Below are 18,509 nucleotides of genomic sequence, written 5' to 3'. Positions count from 1 at the left end.
TATCTAAGAATTTAAATAGACTGCTAATGTGTTTATACAGCAAAGGTACTTTTGAAATGCAACAGCAACTCACCACCATTTCATATTATACACAACAGCACAGGAAATTTAATCAGAAGAGCAAAATGTCAACAGAACAGCTTACAAGCTTTAAGGTATTCACGCTTTTCAAGCACGGAAAGTTTTCAACAGCAGTAGTCTCTCACACAAAGATTTATTCCCCAGAAGACTTTTTTCATGGCTCATAAAGAGTGATGGATGAAGTTAATTTTTAGTTTAATCTCGTTCTTTTCAGTTCAGTAATTTCTCTGATACTTGCAAAAAATTAGTGAGAATATGGAACCACTCACCAGTCATTAGTGATTGTGTGTTACAGACTGTGCACAGGCCACAACACTGTCAGGCTGCCTGACATTTTTGGAGAGTGGGAAGAAAGTTTTCCTTTCAGTAACTTTTTTTAAACAGCAGCATTTTAATATTTACTGTGCACAACAAATAAAGAATTATTTTACATGTGGCAAAGAAAGAGAATTAAACTGTGTGTCTAAACTTTTGTTTTTCTTGGGTTTTATGTTCTAAAAACTCTGTATTTTGACATCTTTGCTTGTCACATTGCTCTTTAATTCTGCTGCTGTACTTCTTGGACCAGCAGAAAACGTTGCCTTCTCCCCCAAGTCATGTTTTTCTTTAGTTCAATGGACAATATTGTATAGGATCAGGGCCACGCTGATATTCTATTCAGATTTTCCACCCTGTAGCTATGGCTGCTTTATGTTGGCTTAAGGATTAAAATCAACCTTGCTCTTTTAATACATTTGAAAAATGCTTTTGACTTCAAGGCTCGAAATTAATGGAGTTCATTGTATTTAGAACTTTCCAGCTCTTCTTTTTGAAGGAATCAGCTATTTTAATTAGTTTTCTTATCAGAGTAGAGAAAAACAATGGAGAAAAAGAGAAAACAGCTATATGTGTAGGAGATAATTTTTATTCTTTTGAAGAGCCACACTGAAAATAGGCCCCTCAAAAATCAACTTGGATGAAACAAAGCAGGAAATTACTTTTAGACAAAGATAGTGAAATGTCAGGCTCGACTTTGGCTGTGGAATGGGTGCACTGCTTCCTTCAGACCCTGCTTGAGGAGGCCTTGACAAAAATTGAATACGTCTTTCCTACAACCTATGGATTCACATGTCACTGCTGACACGTCTCTGCTACCCTCTTATCTTTAGGACAGCTTTCTGGCAAGGGAGATAAAGGTCTAACACTTGGAGCCAAACAACCCCAAACATGCAGGCACTGGGGTTGTCTGCTTCAGTCTGAGAGATGAGTTATCCTGGCTTTTCCCTCAGCAGGAGTATCCATTTGCTGGGCAAGATTACTCCTCCTAACTGCTGTAGAGCAGCATCAAAACGTTTTCCAAAATTCCGTTATAGTTATGCTCGCATGTGGTGAAGGAGCCCATAGCAACAGTTCATTTGCGTTAGGCTTGTGTTGCACTCAAGGAAAGATGCAGGAAAATGATAGTTTTTAATGCAGGAAAAGCACTGAGTTAGAGGAATGCAATTAAAATCCATAGAGCATTATAAATAAGGTGCATTTTTAACAGCAGAAATACGCAGGACATTTAAATTATTTTCTAAGAGATACAGCTACTGCAACACCTGTGGTGCTGTAGTGTCATTAATTTACTTTTTAATATATGAAATTCTTCATTTCCCTAGGCTTAGTTCCATTCTATTTATTTTTTCTAACTGTGGCTAGAAGTATCAGTATAACATATATCCAAAGAGTACTTTTACTTTTTTTCTTACCTTTCTGTTTTGTTTTTCTTCCTCTTCAATGCGGTTCTTTGCAGTGAGGACCTGTCATGTGTCAGAAAATCACAGTTCAGGGCCCCATCAGTGCACTGGATCCCCTGAACAAATGCCATTTATCTGTAGGAGTTTTAGCAGTTGCTTTTCCTGTTTGGAGCTCTTGCTTAGCTCAATCACATCAAGAGCTTCAAATAATGTGCACTCCTAGACCTGGCCATGGGCAGCTGCACATACCAAAAATAAAAGTTACTTTAATTTTCTAATTATTCTTGCAATGGAATTATTGAATTGTTCTTATAACTATTAAACTATTTAGTGAATAATTTCAACTACTGAATTCTAATTATTGAATTATTCAAACTATCCTAGCTAGTATTATTATGGTTATTCTAATAAAATTGCACATGAAGTCAGAGGTCTGTTCTAGGTATAATATAATGTTCTTTTAACTAATTTCTTAACTTATGGCTCAAAATGAACATAATAGATGGGAGAAAGGACTTGAAATTCAGATGAAATTCTGAAAAGATTCCTGCAAAATGCTGCACTTAAGAAACCAAAGAGGTAGTGATAGTTGGCTAAGCACCAGCTTGTCATCACAAGAAAGGATGATACTTTTGCACTGCTTGTGCAAAACTCTCTGAGCTTAGAAGGAGTTGGAGGGTTATGCCAGGCATCTTTACACGTGTGAGGTGACAGCAGGAGGTGCATAATTGTTTTTCATTCTCTTTAAGTTGATTATCTAGTTTGGTATTTCCTGGAACCAGCTTTTGGTGCCTCTTTCCTAACTCACAGAGCAATATGTAGATATTGCCTCGTGAAAGTTCAAAGCCCTGTTGCTGATCTTTTTTCTATGGCAGTATCCTATCAGGGAAGATGGTTGTACACATCCTCTTCTGCTGTCCTGGAGGCTTTTTAATTGCCCTGGCATTCTAGTCTCCTGTCAAAACAGGTAGGAGGAACCTTTGCCCTGTAACTTTATCTTTCTGTGAGTGTTTTTATGTGGGTGAGGGATAGCAATGAAAAAGTCTCTTCATAGCCTGATCACCTGAGGTAATTTAACTGATGTTCAGCTCTGAACATCCTTGAAACATAGCCACTGAATCATTCAATAATTTCCCCATTTTCTCTTAAGTTTTTTTAAAAGAGCAGGAGACAGCCTAAAGATCATTGACACCAGCCTTTCAAGATGTTATTTTTATTGACAAGAACATTTCATCTCTTTTCATTGTATACTGTAAAAAGAGGTAACACTTCTTTGACCATAATATTCAAGGAAACGAGGAATGCAACCTGAAGGTTGCATTTCATGGAATCATAAAATGGCCTGGGGAGGAAGTGACCTTGAAGATCATCCAGTTCCAAACTCTCTGCCTTGAGCAGGGACACTTTTCACTAAAACAGGCTGCTCAGAGCCCCATCCAGCCTGGCCTTGAACATTTCCAGGGATGGGTTTGCCACAGCTTCTCCAGGCCATGTTCCAATGTCTTGTCACATTTGCATGAAGAACTTCTTAATACCTAATCTAAATCCACCTTCTTCTGTTTAAAGTCATTCCCCCTTGTCCTATCACTGCATGCCCTTGAAAAAAGCTGCTTTTAGGACCTCTTTAGGTACTGGAAGGCCATAATGAGATTTCCCTGGAGCCTTCTCTTCTCCAGACTGGACAAGCCCATTTTTCTCAGCCTGTCTCCTGGAGAGGTGCTCCAGCCCCCTGATCATTGTGGCCTTGCTCCAAGTGAGATTCACATTCTGTTTAAGCTGGGGACCAGAGCCAGATGCAGTGCTCCAGGTGGGATCTCTCCAGAGTGAACACAGGGGCAGGATCCCCTCCCTTGACTTGCTGCCCATGGTGCTCTGGATGCGGCCCAGGGTACATTTGGATTTCTGGGCTTCAAGTGCAAGTTCCAGGTCCTATTGAGCTTCTGGTCAACTGACACTTAACAAAGTCCTTCTCCTCAGGGCTGTTCTCAATCCATTCTCTGCCCAGCCTGTGTTTGTGCTGGGGATTGCCCCAGCCCAGGTGCAGGACCTTGCTCTTGGCCCTGCTGAACTCCACGAGGTTCTCCCGAGCCTCTCCAGCCTGTCAGTGTCCCTCTGGATGGCATCCCTTCCCTCCAGAGACTGCACACAGTGGTGTTGGCAAACTTGCTGAGGCTGCCCTCCATCCCCCTGCCTACGCTGACAACAGAGCTGGGAAACAGTGACAGTTCAAATATCACCCCCTGAGGAACACCATTTTAGCTGGTCTCCACTTGGACCTCAAGCTGCTGACCACAACTCCTTGTGCGTGAGCATCCAGCCAGCTCCTTATCCACCAAGCAGATAAACTCTTGGAGTGGAATTGTTCAATTATTTGCAAAAAATTTACTTTCATTTAAGAGAGATGCTGCTGATTTTGTCAGATGTCTGGATCAAAGAGAGTCAGCATAAGCTTTGGGAATCTCTGTGGATCCAAGAGCTTTATTTTATCATCAGGGTGCAGCATTCACACTGTGGTGAAGTATTTCTTACAGAGCCTTCTGCTGGAGTGCTGGCTTGGCCCTATGCTGTGAGGATTTTCTCATCTTTTTCTTTCTTTCACACAACCGCTCTGCCCCCCTTCTCTTTTCCTGTTTCCTCCTCTTTGAGGCTCAACTTCTAGTCTGGGGGGTGCAAACACATTTCTCTGCACTGTGAATGTGGTAATTAGCAAAAATTCTCTGGAATTTGAAAAGACAAGGAAAGGTCTCATTCAGCAAATGGATTATTGTTCATGAGAAAAGGAAGTAAACCCAAGAATTAAAACTAAAATCAGTGGTATCTGAGGAAGCAGGACATTTTCCAAGGCCTTGGTATTTGATAATTGCCCTGACATTATGATTTTTCTGTTGTAAGGGCTCCCTAAGAAGGCTGATGTAAGAAAACTAATAGAGGGTAAAGAAGTAGAAATCCTTTAGCAACGGCTTTATATGGATTTATGTAACAAATCTCGTTTCAGATTAAGTAATTGTTTCTCAGCTCATAGTTTTCAGCTACACCAGTAGAAAAGGATTTTTCTTCCAGCCTCATTAAAACCAGATGTCTGCCAAATTAGCAATTGCAATGCTATTTAGCTGACAATCTCTTGCATTTAGTGACATTCCTTTTACGAGGTCTTGTGTATGAGATATGTATTTTGTAATGTCACAGGCTACCACTAGTGGTTGACCCTTTTTGTTTGTCTCAGTTCATCCTTTGAGGTTGCTAGCCTGAGGAAATAAAAGCGAAATATGTTTAGATGTGCAGCCTGGCTCAACTTTAAGCTGGATAAAAAGGCCATTTGCTCTTCTGTGTGGTGGCACATAGAAACAGCTGCATAGGTTGGTAATACTGATGGTACTGCACTTACTGCTGTCATTTCTCCCTACAGATCTCACACTGGAAAAGATCATGGGACTTCTTCCTAATACAATGAAAGGGAAAAATCCCTCGGTAAATCAGTGCTGTTAATGAAAGCAAAAAACATTCAGATCATTTTAAATGAAGTGAACAAGTTAGTGCTCACAAAATGCCTTACATAGGCAGCACTTTCTTCCTGGTAAGTCTTACCTGATGGTGGGTGAGAGCTGACATTTGGCTGTTTCCTCAAACATCCTTTATTTCATCTTCAGCTTGCGTGTTTCAAAGATCTGCCAGTTAATCGGAAAAATTAACGCCTTATTTAGTATCACTGCAAGAACAGTCTTGGTTCAGTGGTATGAACATAATCAATTACATTATCTGGTATCTCGTATAAGTTGGAAAAAAAGTCATTATTCAAAACAATATGCAAGTGGCAAATGCTTTTTGTCAATCAGAACAACTTTTAGATGCATCCACACACTGAATCTTTTTCAAGTTTACTTTTCTAGCTGCTTGTACTGTGTTTTGGTGGGTAAATATCTGTGCAGAAATACTGAGAACTAGTGATGAAGAGAAGATATTCCTGTTTATGGGGACTTAAACCAGCTGTGCATTGTGCTGGTTTCTGATCTGCACATGATCAGAACAGCACTGTCTTATAAAAATATATGACATAAAAGGTGTGTGTGGTACAAAGGGGTGAACTATATCCACGATAGATATATATGTTAGATTACACAAGTCAGTTCAGAGTAGAAACTTAGGCACAGCAGCCTTTGAGGAAATGCAGAGTAAAATGACACGCTAGAAATTCATTATGTAGTTTTGGGTTATTAGATTCAAGCTCAGTAACTTCTATAGATTTATGGATGTCACTGTAGATTTACAGTGTGGAAACATGGTAACAAGGTCCAGAAATCTGATGTTCTGTTGAGGTTTCAATACCTTAAAGGGATTAGATGTGAGTTCTGATTTGAACTAGTGGAATAAATTAGATACATAATTTTTGCTTATCATTCTGCGTTTTATGAAGTGCTACTTGTACAGAAGATGCTTGACCTGGATAAAGTATATTGCACAAATCATGTATCCACTGCTGACATATATATGTGTATATTTTGTTTTCTGTATTTATAGTATTTGTACAGACATTGACACAGAACACAAAGTGACTATCCTGATAATAGCAAGGATAAAGTGTACAATGTTATTAATGCCTTTTTCTTTGAGATAATCCTCAGTTCTGAGCTAGTTAAGACACATAGCAGTAATGTTGCTTCTGTGTCTTCCCATAGTGCTAAATACCTTCATTGTTTTTAATGAAATTAGTAAAGAAGGTTTGCATTAGAACACCAAATCCCAAGACAGCAGGTACTATCATTTATTAGTTAATTATTTCCTATTGATTTCCTAGGAAGACAGGATTTTTAAAAGGCTGTTCCTAATCTCATTTCTGTCTGTCATCCTTTGTGTCTTGTGTTGACAGTTCCTTTTAAAGAGTAAAACAGATTCTTTTTGAAATCTGTTCTTTTATACTGAACTCCTTTGCCAGGGGCCTGTCACTCTCCCACTGAGGTAGTTGTTGACATTTACCAAAGCACAACAACGTTTAATTTAATATTTTTGTGCTTTAATGTCGTATTCCCAAGACAAAAGTTTGCCATTTCTCTCTCCTGATATGGCTAATGACAGCTAACATCAGAAACTCCTTTCATTCTGCAGTGTTTGGGCTAATTGGTGTTATGTTACTTTAGGGCCTGAGTTCAAGGCCCCTATTTGTGAAGTATTATGCTGTGAGTAAACATACTGAGATAAGCAAGACTGGGTACACACCAAGAGATGATGTGTGACATGCAAGGCAGAGCTGCAGCATGGAAAAGGCAGGATTTGCTCCTTGAAGGCTGTAACGCTACTGCAAAGGGAAAAATCTATTATAAAATCTCTCTAACTTGCAGGAAAGTCTGGAAACACCCAGAGAAACTTTTATTTCTTCTTTCTGGCTTCATTCTCCTTTATTCATCCTGTAGGGGATGTAAAGAAAACATTAGGAATGAATTTATACATCAGCTGAATAATTTGGAGTCAGCTGGACGCAAAAAGACAGGGTCTGAGCAACAAATGGGAATGTAAAGAGATGCACTGACAAAATCGTGAGTTCAAAAGTGACAGATCACATGCATCTACCACATAAACAGGGAAGGAGCTGGCATTACACTCCTCAAAATTCAAATGCCTGGAAGAGAGTAAAGACAACCACGGTGGATGAAGAGAAGGAACTTTGTATTAGGAAAGACTAAAATTGGGGAAAGGGCTGAGACATGGTCACTGTATTGGTGGTTTCCAAACAGCAATTCACAACATGTTAACAAGAAACAAAGAAAAATAAAGGAAAAAAGAATCATGGGAATGCTTATGGGAAAAATGTAATGCAACTGTGTCTAACTGTTTCATCTGTCCATGTCATGTGTCATCCATGTCCACCCATCCCTCATTAGTAATACTGGTGACAAAATAATTCAGGTAGTAACACCTTACTTTTTGGAAGTAATAAAGATCTCAAGAAGTGGGTGGAAATTTTAGCAGCTTCTAGTGAAAGAAACCAATAGATACTGAAAAACATGGAGAGCTCCCAGTTGGCAGGGAATGCTATTTCTCTGCAGTGATGCTTCAAGGATCCTGATGGTAACACCTTCTAATTTGGGCAATTAAAACTGGAGACAGTAGTAAAGCAATGAAGTAGGAGAGCAAGGAGAAAGTGTTTTCTTAGCATAAACCTGTGGGGCTATTTTGTAAGAAATATCTGTGCCTGATTGTCTTAAAAAAGAAAAAAAACCAACCCACATTTAGTAATATATTGGTGGACATTTTAATTAGATTTTATAACTAAAAATGCAATTTATCAAGATCCTCCACCCTTAAAAAAATTTTACTTTGGATTGAAGGAATTAACTTTGTTACCTTGAAAGATCAAATTATTCTTTGTTCTTCTGGGAGGGAAGGATGATTTAAGATTTTTTAGAGACAGCACAGTAGGGAACCACATTCTGACTCAATGAGCCACCACAAGTTAATCAGTACTTCTTATTCTGTATTGTTTTCTCTTGCCTTTGCAAGTCTCATGCTGTTCTTGAAATGTCTGGGAATTAAAAGAACCAGTTCTCTGTCAGCGCTTGAAAAAAAAAAAAGATGATATTTCACAATGAGAGGAGTGTATATATCCCTCTTTTAAAACTTTTTACAGTCTTTTTTTCCCAGTCTTTTTCTTTTGCAATGCAACTGTTAGAACCCCCAGGAAACAGAAATGCTCCTTGTGGAAATAAATGTCTTCCTGTTCCCTGCAGAGAAAATTATTAAGAACAAATTTACTTATACAGTAATAAAATAAATAAAAAAGAAATTGCCACGAGCAAAAAGTGCAATTATTCTGACTAGCTTCTGGCACAAAGCTGAAATAAACATTCTTAACGCTTAAGAATGGCTTAGGACCTGAGCTGTTACTCCTCCTTTTAAAGGCTCAGAAATACAGTATGAACAGTTACAGCTCTGGGTATGAGTTCTGGATACATCCAGCTGTTTGGAGTGCTTACTATTGGAAGTTCTGTATCATTTTTTTCTCCATTATTCTTGGCTTTCCACACTATCCCCTCTCTCTCCCCAGCTGAGGCTGATGTAAAGAACAGAGACAGTTCTCATTGTACCTTTACATGTATTTAGAATAAAAAAAAAACAAGGGTTAGGGAAGCTCAGAAAACCCCATTTTTCCATTCTTTGCAGCATGTAGCCACATTTTGTACATTTGAGAACAGCTGTGAAGTTCCTGAACCCATGTCCACCCACCCTTAAGGGGAAAGAAACATCTAAGATTCATAAATGCTCATGATCGAAAGGAATGACAAAAATCAGAGGGGCCACAATCAGAAAATTTTATTAATAAATTACACCCTTGGCATGGAAATTGGTGTATTAGTCCCTGGCTGCTATGCAAGCACACAGCAGTAGATTTTGGATTAATGATAAAAGGGGAGAGCAAAAGGAAGAGATGGATTAAAGAGGGGGAGAAAGAAAAAGGAAGAGAGAGGAAAGGAGAGAGGAAAAGAAAAAGGGAAAGAGGGAAAAAGAGAGAGGAAAAGGAAAAGAGAGAAGAAATGAGAGATGAAGAGAGAGGAAGAGAGATCAGCAGCACTGGTTCCAGTGTCAGTCCAGCTGAAGGGATGTCAGTCCTAGTTTCAACATCCAGCTGTGTTGGTCTGGCCAAGGAGAGGTCCAGGGTCCTGGGGACACTGCCTAGGCTTGGCAGGGGTATCTATTTGTTGACAGATTTCTCACTTGCTGTGCAAATTAATTCTCATGCACAGTCCGTTCTTTCTGGCCTTTCTGGAAATGGGTCAGAGGGTTTGGGGATCTTGGGTGGTCTTAATGCACCCCTACAGTCCATGGGCACTTCTTGGCCTCATTCCTGCACTTGTGCTGTGCTGTGTTTTGCTGCTCTCCAGGAGTTACGAGGGTGTAAACAAGTTTCCAAGGCTGATGGTTAAAAACCAGGTACTATTTGGACACCTGTTAGTTCTAGGAACAGAAGCTTTCTGAGAAGCTCAAGAGCATTTCTCAGCTCATGGTGAGGTGGTGGTGGTGGGGATGCACCACCACAGTCCACCCCGTGACTAAAGTCAACTCCTCTGGGCCTCTACAATCCCATATCCCAACTCCAATCTGTAATCAAGTAAATCATTATCTGAAGAATAGAAATTTTTTATTCAAGTTGGGGTGAGGAGAATATTAATTAATTAAAGGTGTATTATTATGTTTTCTAGAAAAATTTGGATATACAATGAAAATGGTTTGTAATGTGTGTATTTGTATTTCAGTAGGAGCAAGTGCAGTGACAAAACAGTGAGACTGAAACTGGGGTATTATTTTCAGGAGACAGAGGCTGAACAAGTCTAAAATAGCTTTCAGACAGTCCAACAAGTTTCTGTACAGTCTCTACTTGTGTGCTATTGGTGAAATGATTGACTTTTCCCTCTCTCCCCACCCCCCATCTGGCTCTCACTGTATCACATTGACTTTGGGATGCACTAAACAGATTGAACAAAGACAGTCATTAAGTTAATCCCCCTGCGTAGGAGTACAAGCAGCTCAATCCCTGAAACCTGACTGAGGCAAGAGAAAATAAATCAAAACAATCAAACAAATGTTCGATTCTAGAACACTTGCCTAGGGAACTATCTGCTGGTGCTTGAAGGTCTTGTGTTTTATATAGAGGAAATCAGGTAGGCCTGAATATTGACTAAACAAAACACATGAGAATAAAAACCACTACCTGAAAAGTGGAAAGTAGTGACAGATAAGACATGTTTTTAGTGTGAGGCAACATTTTGAGGGGTTTGACATAGAATTATATAACCTGTCATTAAGATGATGGGGTGAGATAAGCTTTCATTAAAATTGGCACTTTAAGATATGATACAGCTTCTTCTGTTGTTTCCTATTCCAGCTAGGAAACCTGATGCCTTTGTTGTTACAGTACCTGTAAGCCATAAAACTGTTTCAGCAGACTGTAATCTTAAATTCCTGAGGAATAAAAAAGGACTTGTAAAAAAAACCCCAACCCCCCATATAAAATAATAACCAACTACACCCAAAAATCCTGTGAGATTTCTGGCATATTTTTATTTGATTTGGAAATTCACCTGGTAATAGACCATTCATAGACCTTTTGCAATCATTGCCAGTTCAGTTTTTGTTTTTTGGTTTGGTTTTTAATTTAATATTACTGTTTGTGTAAAGGGTGTTCATGCAAAATACATGGAAGATTCAGGAAACCACAGTGCCTCAATTCTGATTTCAATGCAGTAGAATCATGGCATGAATGAACTTTTAAAGACTTACAGAGCAGAGATTCCAAACTGGATGCAGTGGTTTAGATTTCTTGGTGGTATTTGTGTGAGTGTTGGGTTTGTGTGTTTGTTTTGTTTTGTGAGTGCAGAGGAAGAGTTTTGCTGTAAATATGAAACCTTGAAGAACTGCTGGGAGGAATGATGTGACTGATTTCCCCACCTGCTTTGCTGCATATATGCTCCCAGTGACCTGAATGCTGCTTCATCACTAATTATGGGAGACCTCAGTGCCACAACCCAGGGATGGCTTGGGGCCAGCACTCGAGTTCACATTTTCAATCATGCATCTGCCACTGCCTCCTCAGAGCGGATTTTGTACTAATGTGGTAGGAAGGATGCTCACATTTGTGATCCCTGCTGTTGAAGAGAATGAATATATGCAATTTTGTGAGGAGGTAGAAACTACATGTGTGTGGATATATTTTTTATAAAACTGTGCTAGGCTCCGGTCTTTTTTCTCCTTTGAAAATCTGCACTACTCTCACTGATGTCACTCTTCTTTCTACAGTTCTCCTTAGATAACAATTTGAACCTCCAAAGTCTTGTTCTTCACTTAGCACCACACCGACTCTTGAGAGGATTTAGTCAGGAACTTTCCTGAAACATTGGAATTTTAATCTCCTACTGCCCCTTCTGAAATGCAGAACATAATTATTCATGTGTGTAGAATGTATTAAGGTATACAGAACATGGAGGAAACTTGGGAGAATGGGCTCAATTTATGTTTATTCAGCTGTCCATTTTTGAGCCAGCTGGGTCTAGCTCTGTCCAATGTGGGGCAGCTCCTGCTGCCCTCTCACAGAAGTCACCCTGCAGCCTCCACTACTAAAACTTTGTCACACAGGCCCAACACACCAAATTTCTTTGGAAATAGTGCAGCCTGTTATATTTCTGTAGACAGAATTTGCCTCTTCCCATCAGCATCAAACTGGGATGCTTTATCATTACGATGATAAAACAGGAAGGGTTTGAGTCTCTGCAGAATTTGAAGACAGGTTGTTGCCAGAAACAGCCTCTTCCTTTGTACAGGACAAAATCTCAAATCGAGCATAAAAATGAAGGGAATAACAAGTAGGTGACAAAGTGGGTAGCAGGTTTTGAGGAAGCAGTTTTCCTTGTCTTTTTTTGGACTGAGGTAAAGAGCTTTCTATTGTAAAGAGATTCATTATGAAATGAACACCCCCTAAAAAACCACAAATCTTATTGCTGTGGTTGGGTGCTGCTTTCCCCTTCATTTGTTTTCTAGGATTCCAGAGGTGGGTTCTTTCTAATTGAAAAAACATTTTCAGTGCTGTTGAATTACTGGTAACGAAGAATGAGGTTGCATCTGCATTAGAGTTGCCAAGATTTTCTTTTTTTTGTTGTTGTTGCTAATTTGTTGAGGGTTGAGGCTTTGCAGATAGCAGTGACATAGCAGTGACTCAGACACATTTGCCCTCTTGAATGGGATGCTCACTGAGTGCTTGCTTCCTGTTGCAATTCTTTGTGGAGAAGAGGTCCACATTCTGCAGAAAAAAAAAATCTATCTGTTCTCTTAAGCTTTCAGAAAACCCAGTGAAATGAACTGGTTTTGCTCCAGTAGTCCTATATTCTTTGAATAGCATCTACTTTCAAGCTGCCATTCATACTAGAAGAAAAAGTATCAAATCAAATTTTTCTCACAAGTTTAGATTTTCATTTTTAGAGTTTAAATAAATGATGCTGCAGCTTTTAGGCTGGTACATGTATGCAAGCCTTAATATCAGGAGAATTGCAAATGCCAGAGATGATTTTGACGCTCTTTCTCCATGAGCTTTTAAATCACAGTACTGCTTAAATACAGTCCTTGAAGTTTTGGTTTGATTGAACCCAAACTGAGCTCTAAGATAACTTGATTTGCAGTCCACTTGAGTGCAAGGTATAAAAAGATCACATTTAGGCAGAGAGTTTTTTAGTTCAATTATAAGGGATGAGGATTTTATTGATAGTTTGGTAGCAGCAGAACACAGAATGGCACAATACGTAGGAATGAAACCATTGTAAGTAACTGATCTGCCAAATAATTCTTTTTTATAAGCTGAAGTGTAATTTCAATTCATGCTTTTGTAAGAAGCTGAAATGTAATTTCATTTAAGTATGGGGCTTGGACTGTATTGTTTTGATTTTAATTGGAGCCTGCCCTTGAAGGCTTCTTCTTGCCTGTGATTAGACCATTCCTAGACCATTTTAGAAAATGATTTGTCAGGAATCAGTTTTACACTGCACTAATCAACTAATATTAAAGGTGATTCAGTAAAACACTGTGAAATAACCTTGAAGAAATTGCAGCTGAGAACTTCATAGCAAAGTATGTTCGCTATCATTAGCAGCCGTTGAAAAAAATCTGAGTTTAAACAGTGTTAAGAGTTAGAACAGGAAAGATGAAGAAACAGATTGTCCTTTTTTTCTATAAGTTGATGGCAGATTTGTCAACATTCCTCAGTTTGTGTATTCTGAATAGCCACTATTTATGGAAAAGATCCAAAGTTAGAAAAAAAGGAGGAAATTGTTCACACAAATCATTGAGCTGAGTGAAGCAATAAAGAGTGTCTGTATTTGGTTTCATCAGTGACATACTGAGGAATGAGCTGGAAAGTTATTTCTGTAACGGAAAACGGTACGCTTCTCATAGATTATTTGTAGCCAATATGGTGTGCATATATATGAACTTATAGATAGTATGTTATATGTAGAAATTTTATGATCTTTAGCTCATCAAGTAAGTATGAAGAAAAGATTGCCCAATAAAACACTGCTAGTAGCTGAGCAGAGGTTACATCAGCAGAAATATGAGTTGGGAAGGAGTGGAAGATGGAGCAAACATAGGGACAGTTAGTTGCTTAAATCACTTCTGTAAATCCTACAATATTTTGTATTAACTGAGGTTTTTGAAGCACTTTTACAATCCCAAATTTTTACTTGTTCCCTTCCGCTCAAGTGCCTGTTGTTTCCATTTCTTCAAATTTCTTCCCAAATTTTTTACAGTTTTTCACTTGTTTTTCTGCTTGCCCTCTTTGCAGTACCTAGTTTCATCCTTCTCTGTATTTGCTGATCTGAGACACACAGATCCTGAAAAATTGTGCTGCTAGACTACAACTCTGTGTGCTCCCTGCCAAGCGCAAGGAAACATAGTCCTTCAAGGTTTGAAGTGCAGCTTCCTCAAAGTGCAAATCTTTAGTTACAGCTGTTTATTCATATCATAGATGGGGTGTGTGTGTGTAATCAGGCCAGGGGAACCATAACTGGCATATTGATCCTAATCTAAAAATATGACTCCGGTTTCTCCTTGATTTACTCTGGCCTTGCTAAAGCAATTGTGAAAGCACGAAAGACCGTAAGTTTCTCACTCAGGAGTGAATCCTGCTCAGCACTATCTCAGAGCAGAAGCTTGCTTTGAAGATACCACATGTGATGTGACAAATGTTAGCGGTGCAAACCAGGCGGGTGGGATATGTGAAACGGCCGCGGTGCTGGTCCGTCTGTGCTCGCAGTGCACCAGGATCCAAGCACCACCTCACCAGTTTATCAGTTCTGCACTTGGTCTTTGTGTACGTGTGAATTTTAGTGCTGGTTCCTGGCTCAGGGCTCCTCACAGCAACAAGGGTTAAAACCCCGCGAATGGGAATGCGAATGGCGAGAAACGGCAGCGGCTTCAGCTGAGTCAGTTACAAACCTGGTCACTTCCTTGCCAGAGCTGTTATTCTGAGGCACTCAAGTTTGAGGCATTTGCTATTCTGGACAGATTGTGCGAATCCAGGGCTCTCTGCAGATGATGCTTCCTCTAAACAAGTTTGTTGCAGCACTTGTCATTGATTTAAAAAGATTGATATCTCCTATGTTTTGGATGGCTCTTGCTGAGCCAAGTCCTTTGCTGTGGGGACAGCACAACCCACCCTGCCATGTTACTCTTCTCAGGTATGATCCCCAGGGAAGAGCTGACACCATCCCTTATCCTTCTCCGTATTTCCAGGTGTAGTGGATCATGGCTGTGTGACACCGAGGGCTCTGTTCCCCAGCTGGCCCCCCACTTTTATCATGGATGCTTTCTGTGGTTTTGGTCTCCCTTCCTCTCTTCTTTAACTGAGACAGAGAATAAGCAGGTTGGTAAAAAGTCACTAAATCCCATTTTTATCTTGACCTTGTATTAAACCCGAAGTTTTGTGTAGCTTTTGGCAGAAAGTTATGTGGAGTTTGCCATTTTTATTTTTTGCTAGCTACATTTTCACTGAATTCATTGGGATCCTTTCCGACCTTAAACTTGAAGATTTAAACAACATCAATCCTAAGTTTGAGAAGCACCGAGTCTCTGCATGGCCACTGCATTTTATGCAGCTCCAAGTTTCAGCAGTTAGATTCAGATTTGACATCACTAAAGAAAGAGTTGGCCAAATTTACAGCAAATGCGAGCCAGTTTAGTTCTGTAGACAAAGAGCTTATGCTGATTTATTCTGACAGAATAGCAGGAGCCAATGTTGTTTATGGGGTATCAGTGGACATAAAACACCTTATGAAAACATTGTTCAAACTATCAGAATACTGAAGGTTAGTTCAGACATGGGTATGAGCAGAAGGCCTCCCTGAGGTCTTTCAAAAAATGTTCTATAGAAAACAGGGTGAGATAAGGGGCAAAAAGTAAATCTAGAAATGTTAAGGAAAAAAAACCCTATAAAATGAAGTCTGTTGCCTACAATGGAATTTTTCCCAGTGCATAGAGCTCAATGATTAAGTAATCTTTAAACTCCAACTTGAGGTCTCACATGGAAACTAAGAATGCCTCTTGCTGTGATGCCATGATGACATTTTGCCTTTTCTTTTAAACCCCTTTTATATACCTTTTATAGCTTTTTGTATTCTTAGTGATTTTTAGCCTACATTCTTAGACTTATTTTGTCAAGCTAGGAGACTAAACGTCTTAGAAGCCTCGTAGCTAGGGATCAGTGTGCCCCAGACCCCAAGGTCCTCTCCAGAACACATTCTGTAAACCAAGATAGAACCATCCAGGGGAAGGTTCCTTGGGGAGGGGGGCTCACTTGAGCCTCTCATTGGGGAATCTTTGATAGATATGCTAATTAGTAAGACCTATAATGTTATACCCAATCTTTTGGGGGTGTGCATTGCAGTGCATTCAAGCTGGATGTGGTGCACCTAAGGATCCTTAAAATAAATACCAAGGTAAAACCCCTTTTTTCCTTCTAACTGTGTTTGATTCTTGATTTTAAGACCAGGAAAAGGCATCAGCTGAATCTCTGCCTTGCTGTTCATTACTTTATCAGGGATGAGAACTGTTGTAGATTATTAATCATCTTGATCACATTAATCTGATTAATAAATATACAAACCTGGACTATATAAAAATAAATAATTCAAATTTGGTTTCAAAAAGTATAATAAAATGAGGATAAACAGAAAGGAACTGGATTAAACAAAAAAAAGTTTATCATGCTTTGTGTTCTGGTTCTGAAGTATAAATTGGAATTCTGTAAGCAGTAGTGGAGTAAGTGCATGAAGGATTTCTTTGAAGGAAAATCTATATTGGAGTCTTTAATTAATAGATGCTTGAATGAGACAAGTTGCTTATTTGTAAAACAGGGCATGGCCAGACTGCTAGAAGTGCAGTCTCAAGTATTGCCCTTTGTACCCATGTGGACTGGAGACTTTGGAAGGGAAGGTTTGTCTTCTACCTCTGCAGCAGGTGGGAGAAGGTAGAACACCCACCACTGCTCTGTTTGAGTGTGGTTATTTTCAGCTTCAGGGAAATTATACATCTTTCCAGTTTACTTTTATAAGCATCAAATTTGTAGTAAGTCTGATATGATCCAGAAATATTGAAGTGGACAGGACATCTTCCTGCTTAAAAATCTCACAATTTAGAAAATAAAACCTATATTTACCTGTTCTGGAAAGGAGTATCTGAACTATTTTCTGCCATGCATGCTCAATCCACCAATCCTATTGAGAGGTTTGTATCAGGAATATTTTATTTCAATATATCTTTCTGAATTTATGAACAAACAGACACATTAATTTGGCTTAAATTTTACGATGATAGAAAAAACTGTTCACATTTTCAGTCCCTAAACCTTTAATAGCAGTTTAGCAAGTCTTTAATAATTCTTCACCTTTAAATAATTGAAAATTAAAAAAAAAGTTGTTATAAAGAATTTTTAAAAGCAACTCTTCATTAAAAGTGGACATGAATCCTTTCCCTTACCTGCAAAAGGTGTAGCCTTCGTCTTTTGCAGCACTCCTAGGAGTGCTATGTTGTTTCTTTAGCAGGTATGAATGAAAGCCTACAATTCCATGTGGATTTTCTTTCTGCATTCTTTGCTTTAAGTCTCAGTTCAAAATCAAGCAACAAAGCCTAAAATGTAAAGGGTAGGAAAAGAGTTCTGGTAATTAATCAAATTCAAACTTGAGTCTTTGCTAGTTGTTATATTTTTATGCCAGGTTTTGATTTGTGGGGTCGTGTAGAGTGATTTATCTAGATTTGTAAATGGGCAAAAATTAGACATAATATAGGTACAAAAACTCTGCAAGTAACATCTGTGTTATGGGTGACTTAGACAATTCAGTTTCACAGAGGGCAGTAGTTCAGATAGCACAGGTTTCTGGGGACAAAGAATGAAAGTACCTTAACATCCTCTTTGCTGAGAGATGAGAGGTGTAAATCCACTGACCTACAGCTACCGGAGAATTGTGGGCAGAAGGCAGCTCACAGGCACTCTGCAGTCATCTGCTTGCCTTCTTTGGAAGTTGCTTTACATCCCTGGAAATGGACCACATGAGAATTGATGTTTTCGTGCCAAATGAGGAGTCTCCTAATCTTGCGAGGGGTGGATAAACTTGCTTTAAGCTGATTTATGCTGGCAATATGCTCAAAACAGATGGAGAGCATCAGTGCCTTGATATAAAGTCTCCTAATGAACATTGCCAGGCAAGGAACCCCCCTGACACAAAATGCTGCAGGAACTGTAGTTACACAAACCAGAACAGTAAGTGTTCAGCAACATCTGTATACCGAGGCAGATTTTTCTCTCCATTATTTTCCTTGCAGCTGTTGTAAGAACTGGACAGAAGGTTCAGTTTTCCCATGTGTTTTATTGCAGAAATGCTCTTGCAAGGGTGTTGTCCTTAGTTTACCTGATTTAGAGGGGTCTGAGAAAGGCACTCTTTGGATTGTTCTAGATCAAGCAGATTAGCCTGTCTGCAGTTAGGAAGTGCAAGATAAGATCAGTTCAATAGCTGTCACATTCTGATTTCATTTGATTTTATTTCTTAATATGGTTTCTGCAGTGCATACATATAACCTATCAAGTAATCTAAATAGACATGTATTTCATTTTATATACAGCCAACTAATCATTTGAGACACTTGCATTTTATGCTTGATTTCAGAAGTAAACTGCTTTATTTCCTA

Source organism: Corvus kubaryi, unplaced genomic scaffold (genome assembly GCF_017639235.1).
Source record: "Corvus kubaryi isolate FWS band 111438036 unplaced genomic scaffold, C.kubaryi_AGA036_p1.0 37384, whole genome shotgun sequence".
NCBI lineage: Eukaryota > Metazoa > Chordata > Aves > Passeriformes > Corvidae > Corvus > Corvus kubaryi.
The sequence above is the reverse complement of the archived record's forward strand: the minus strand, read 5'-3'. Positions refer to the sequence as shown.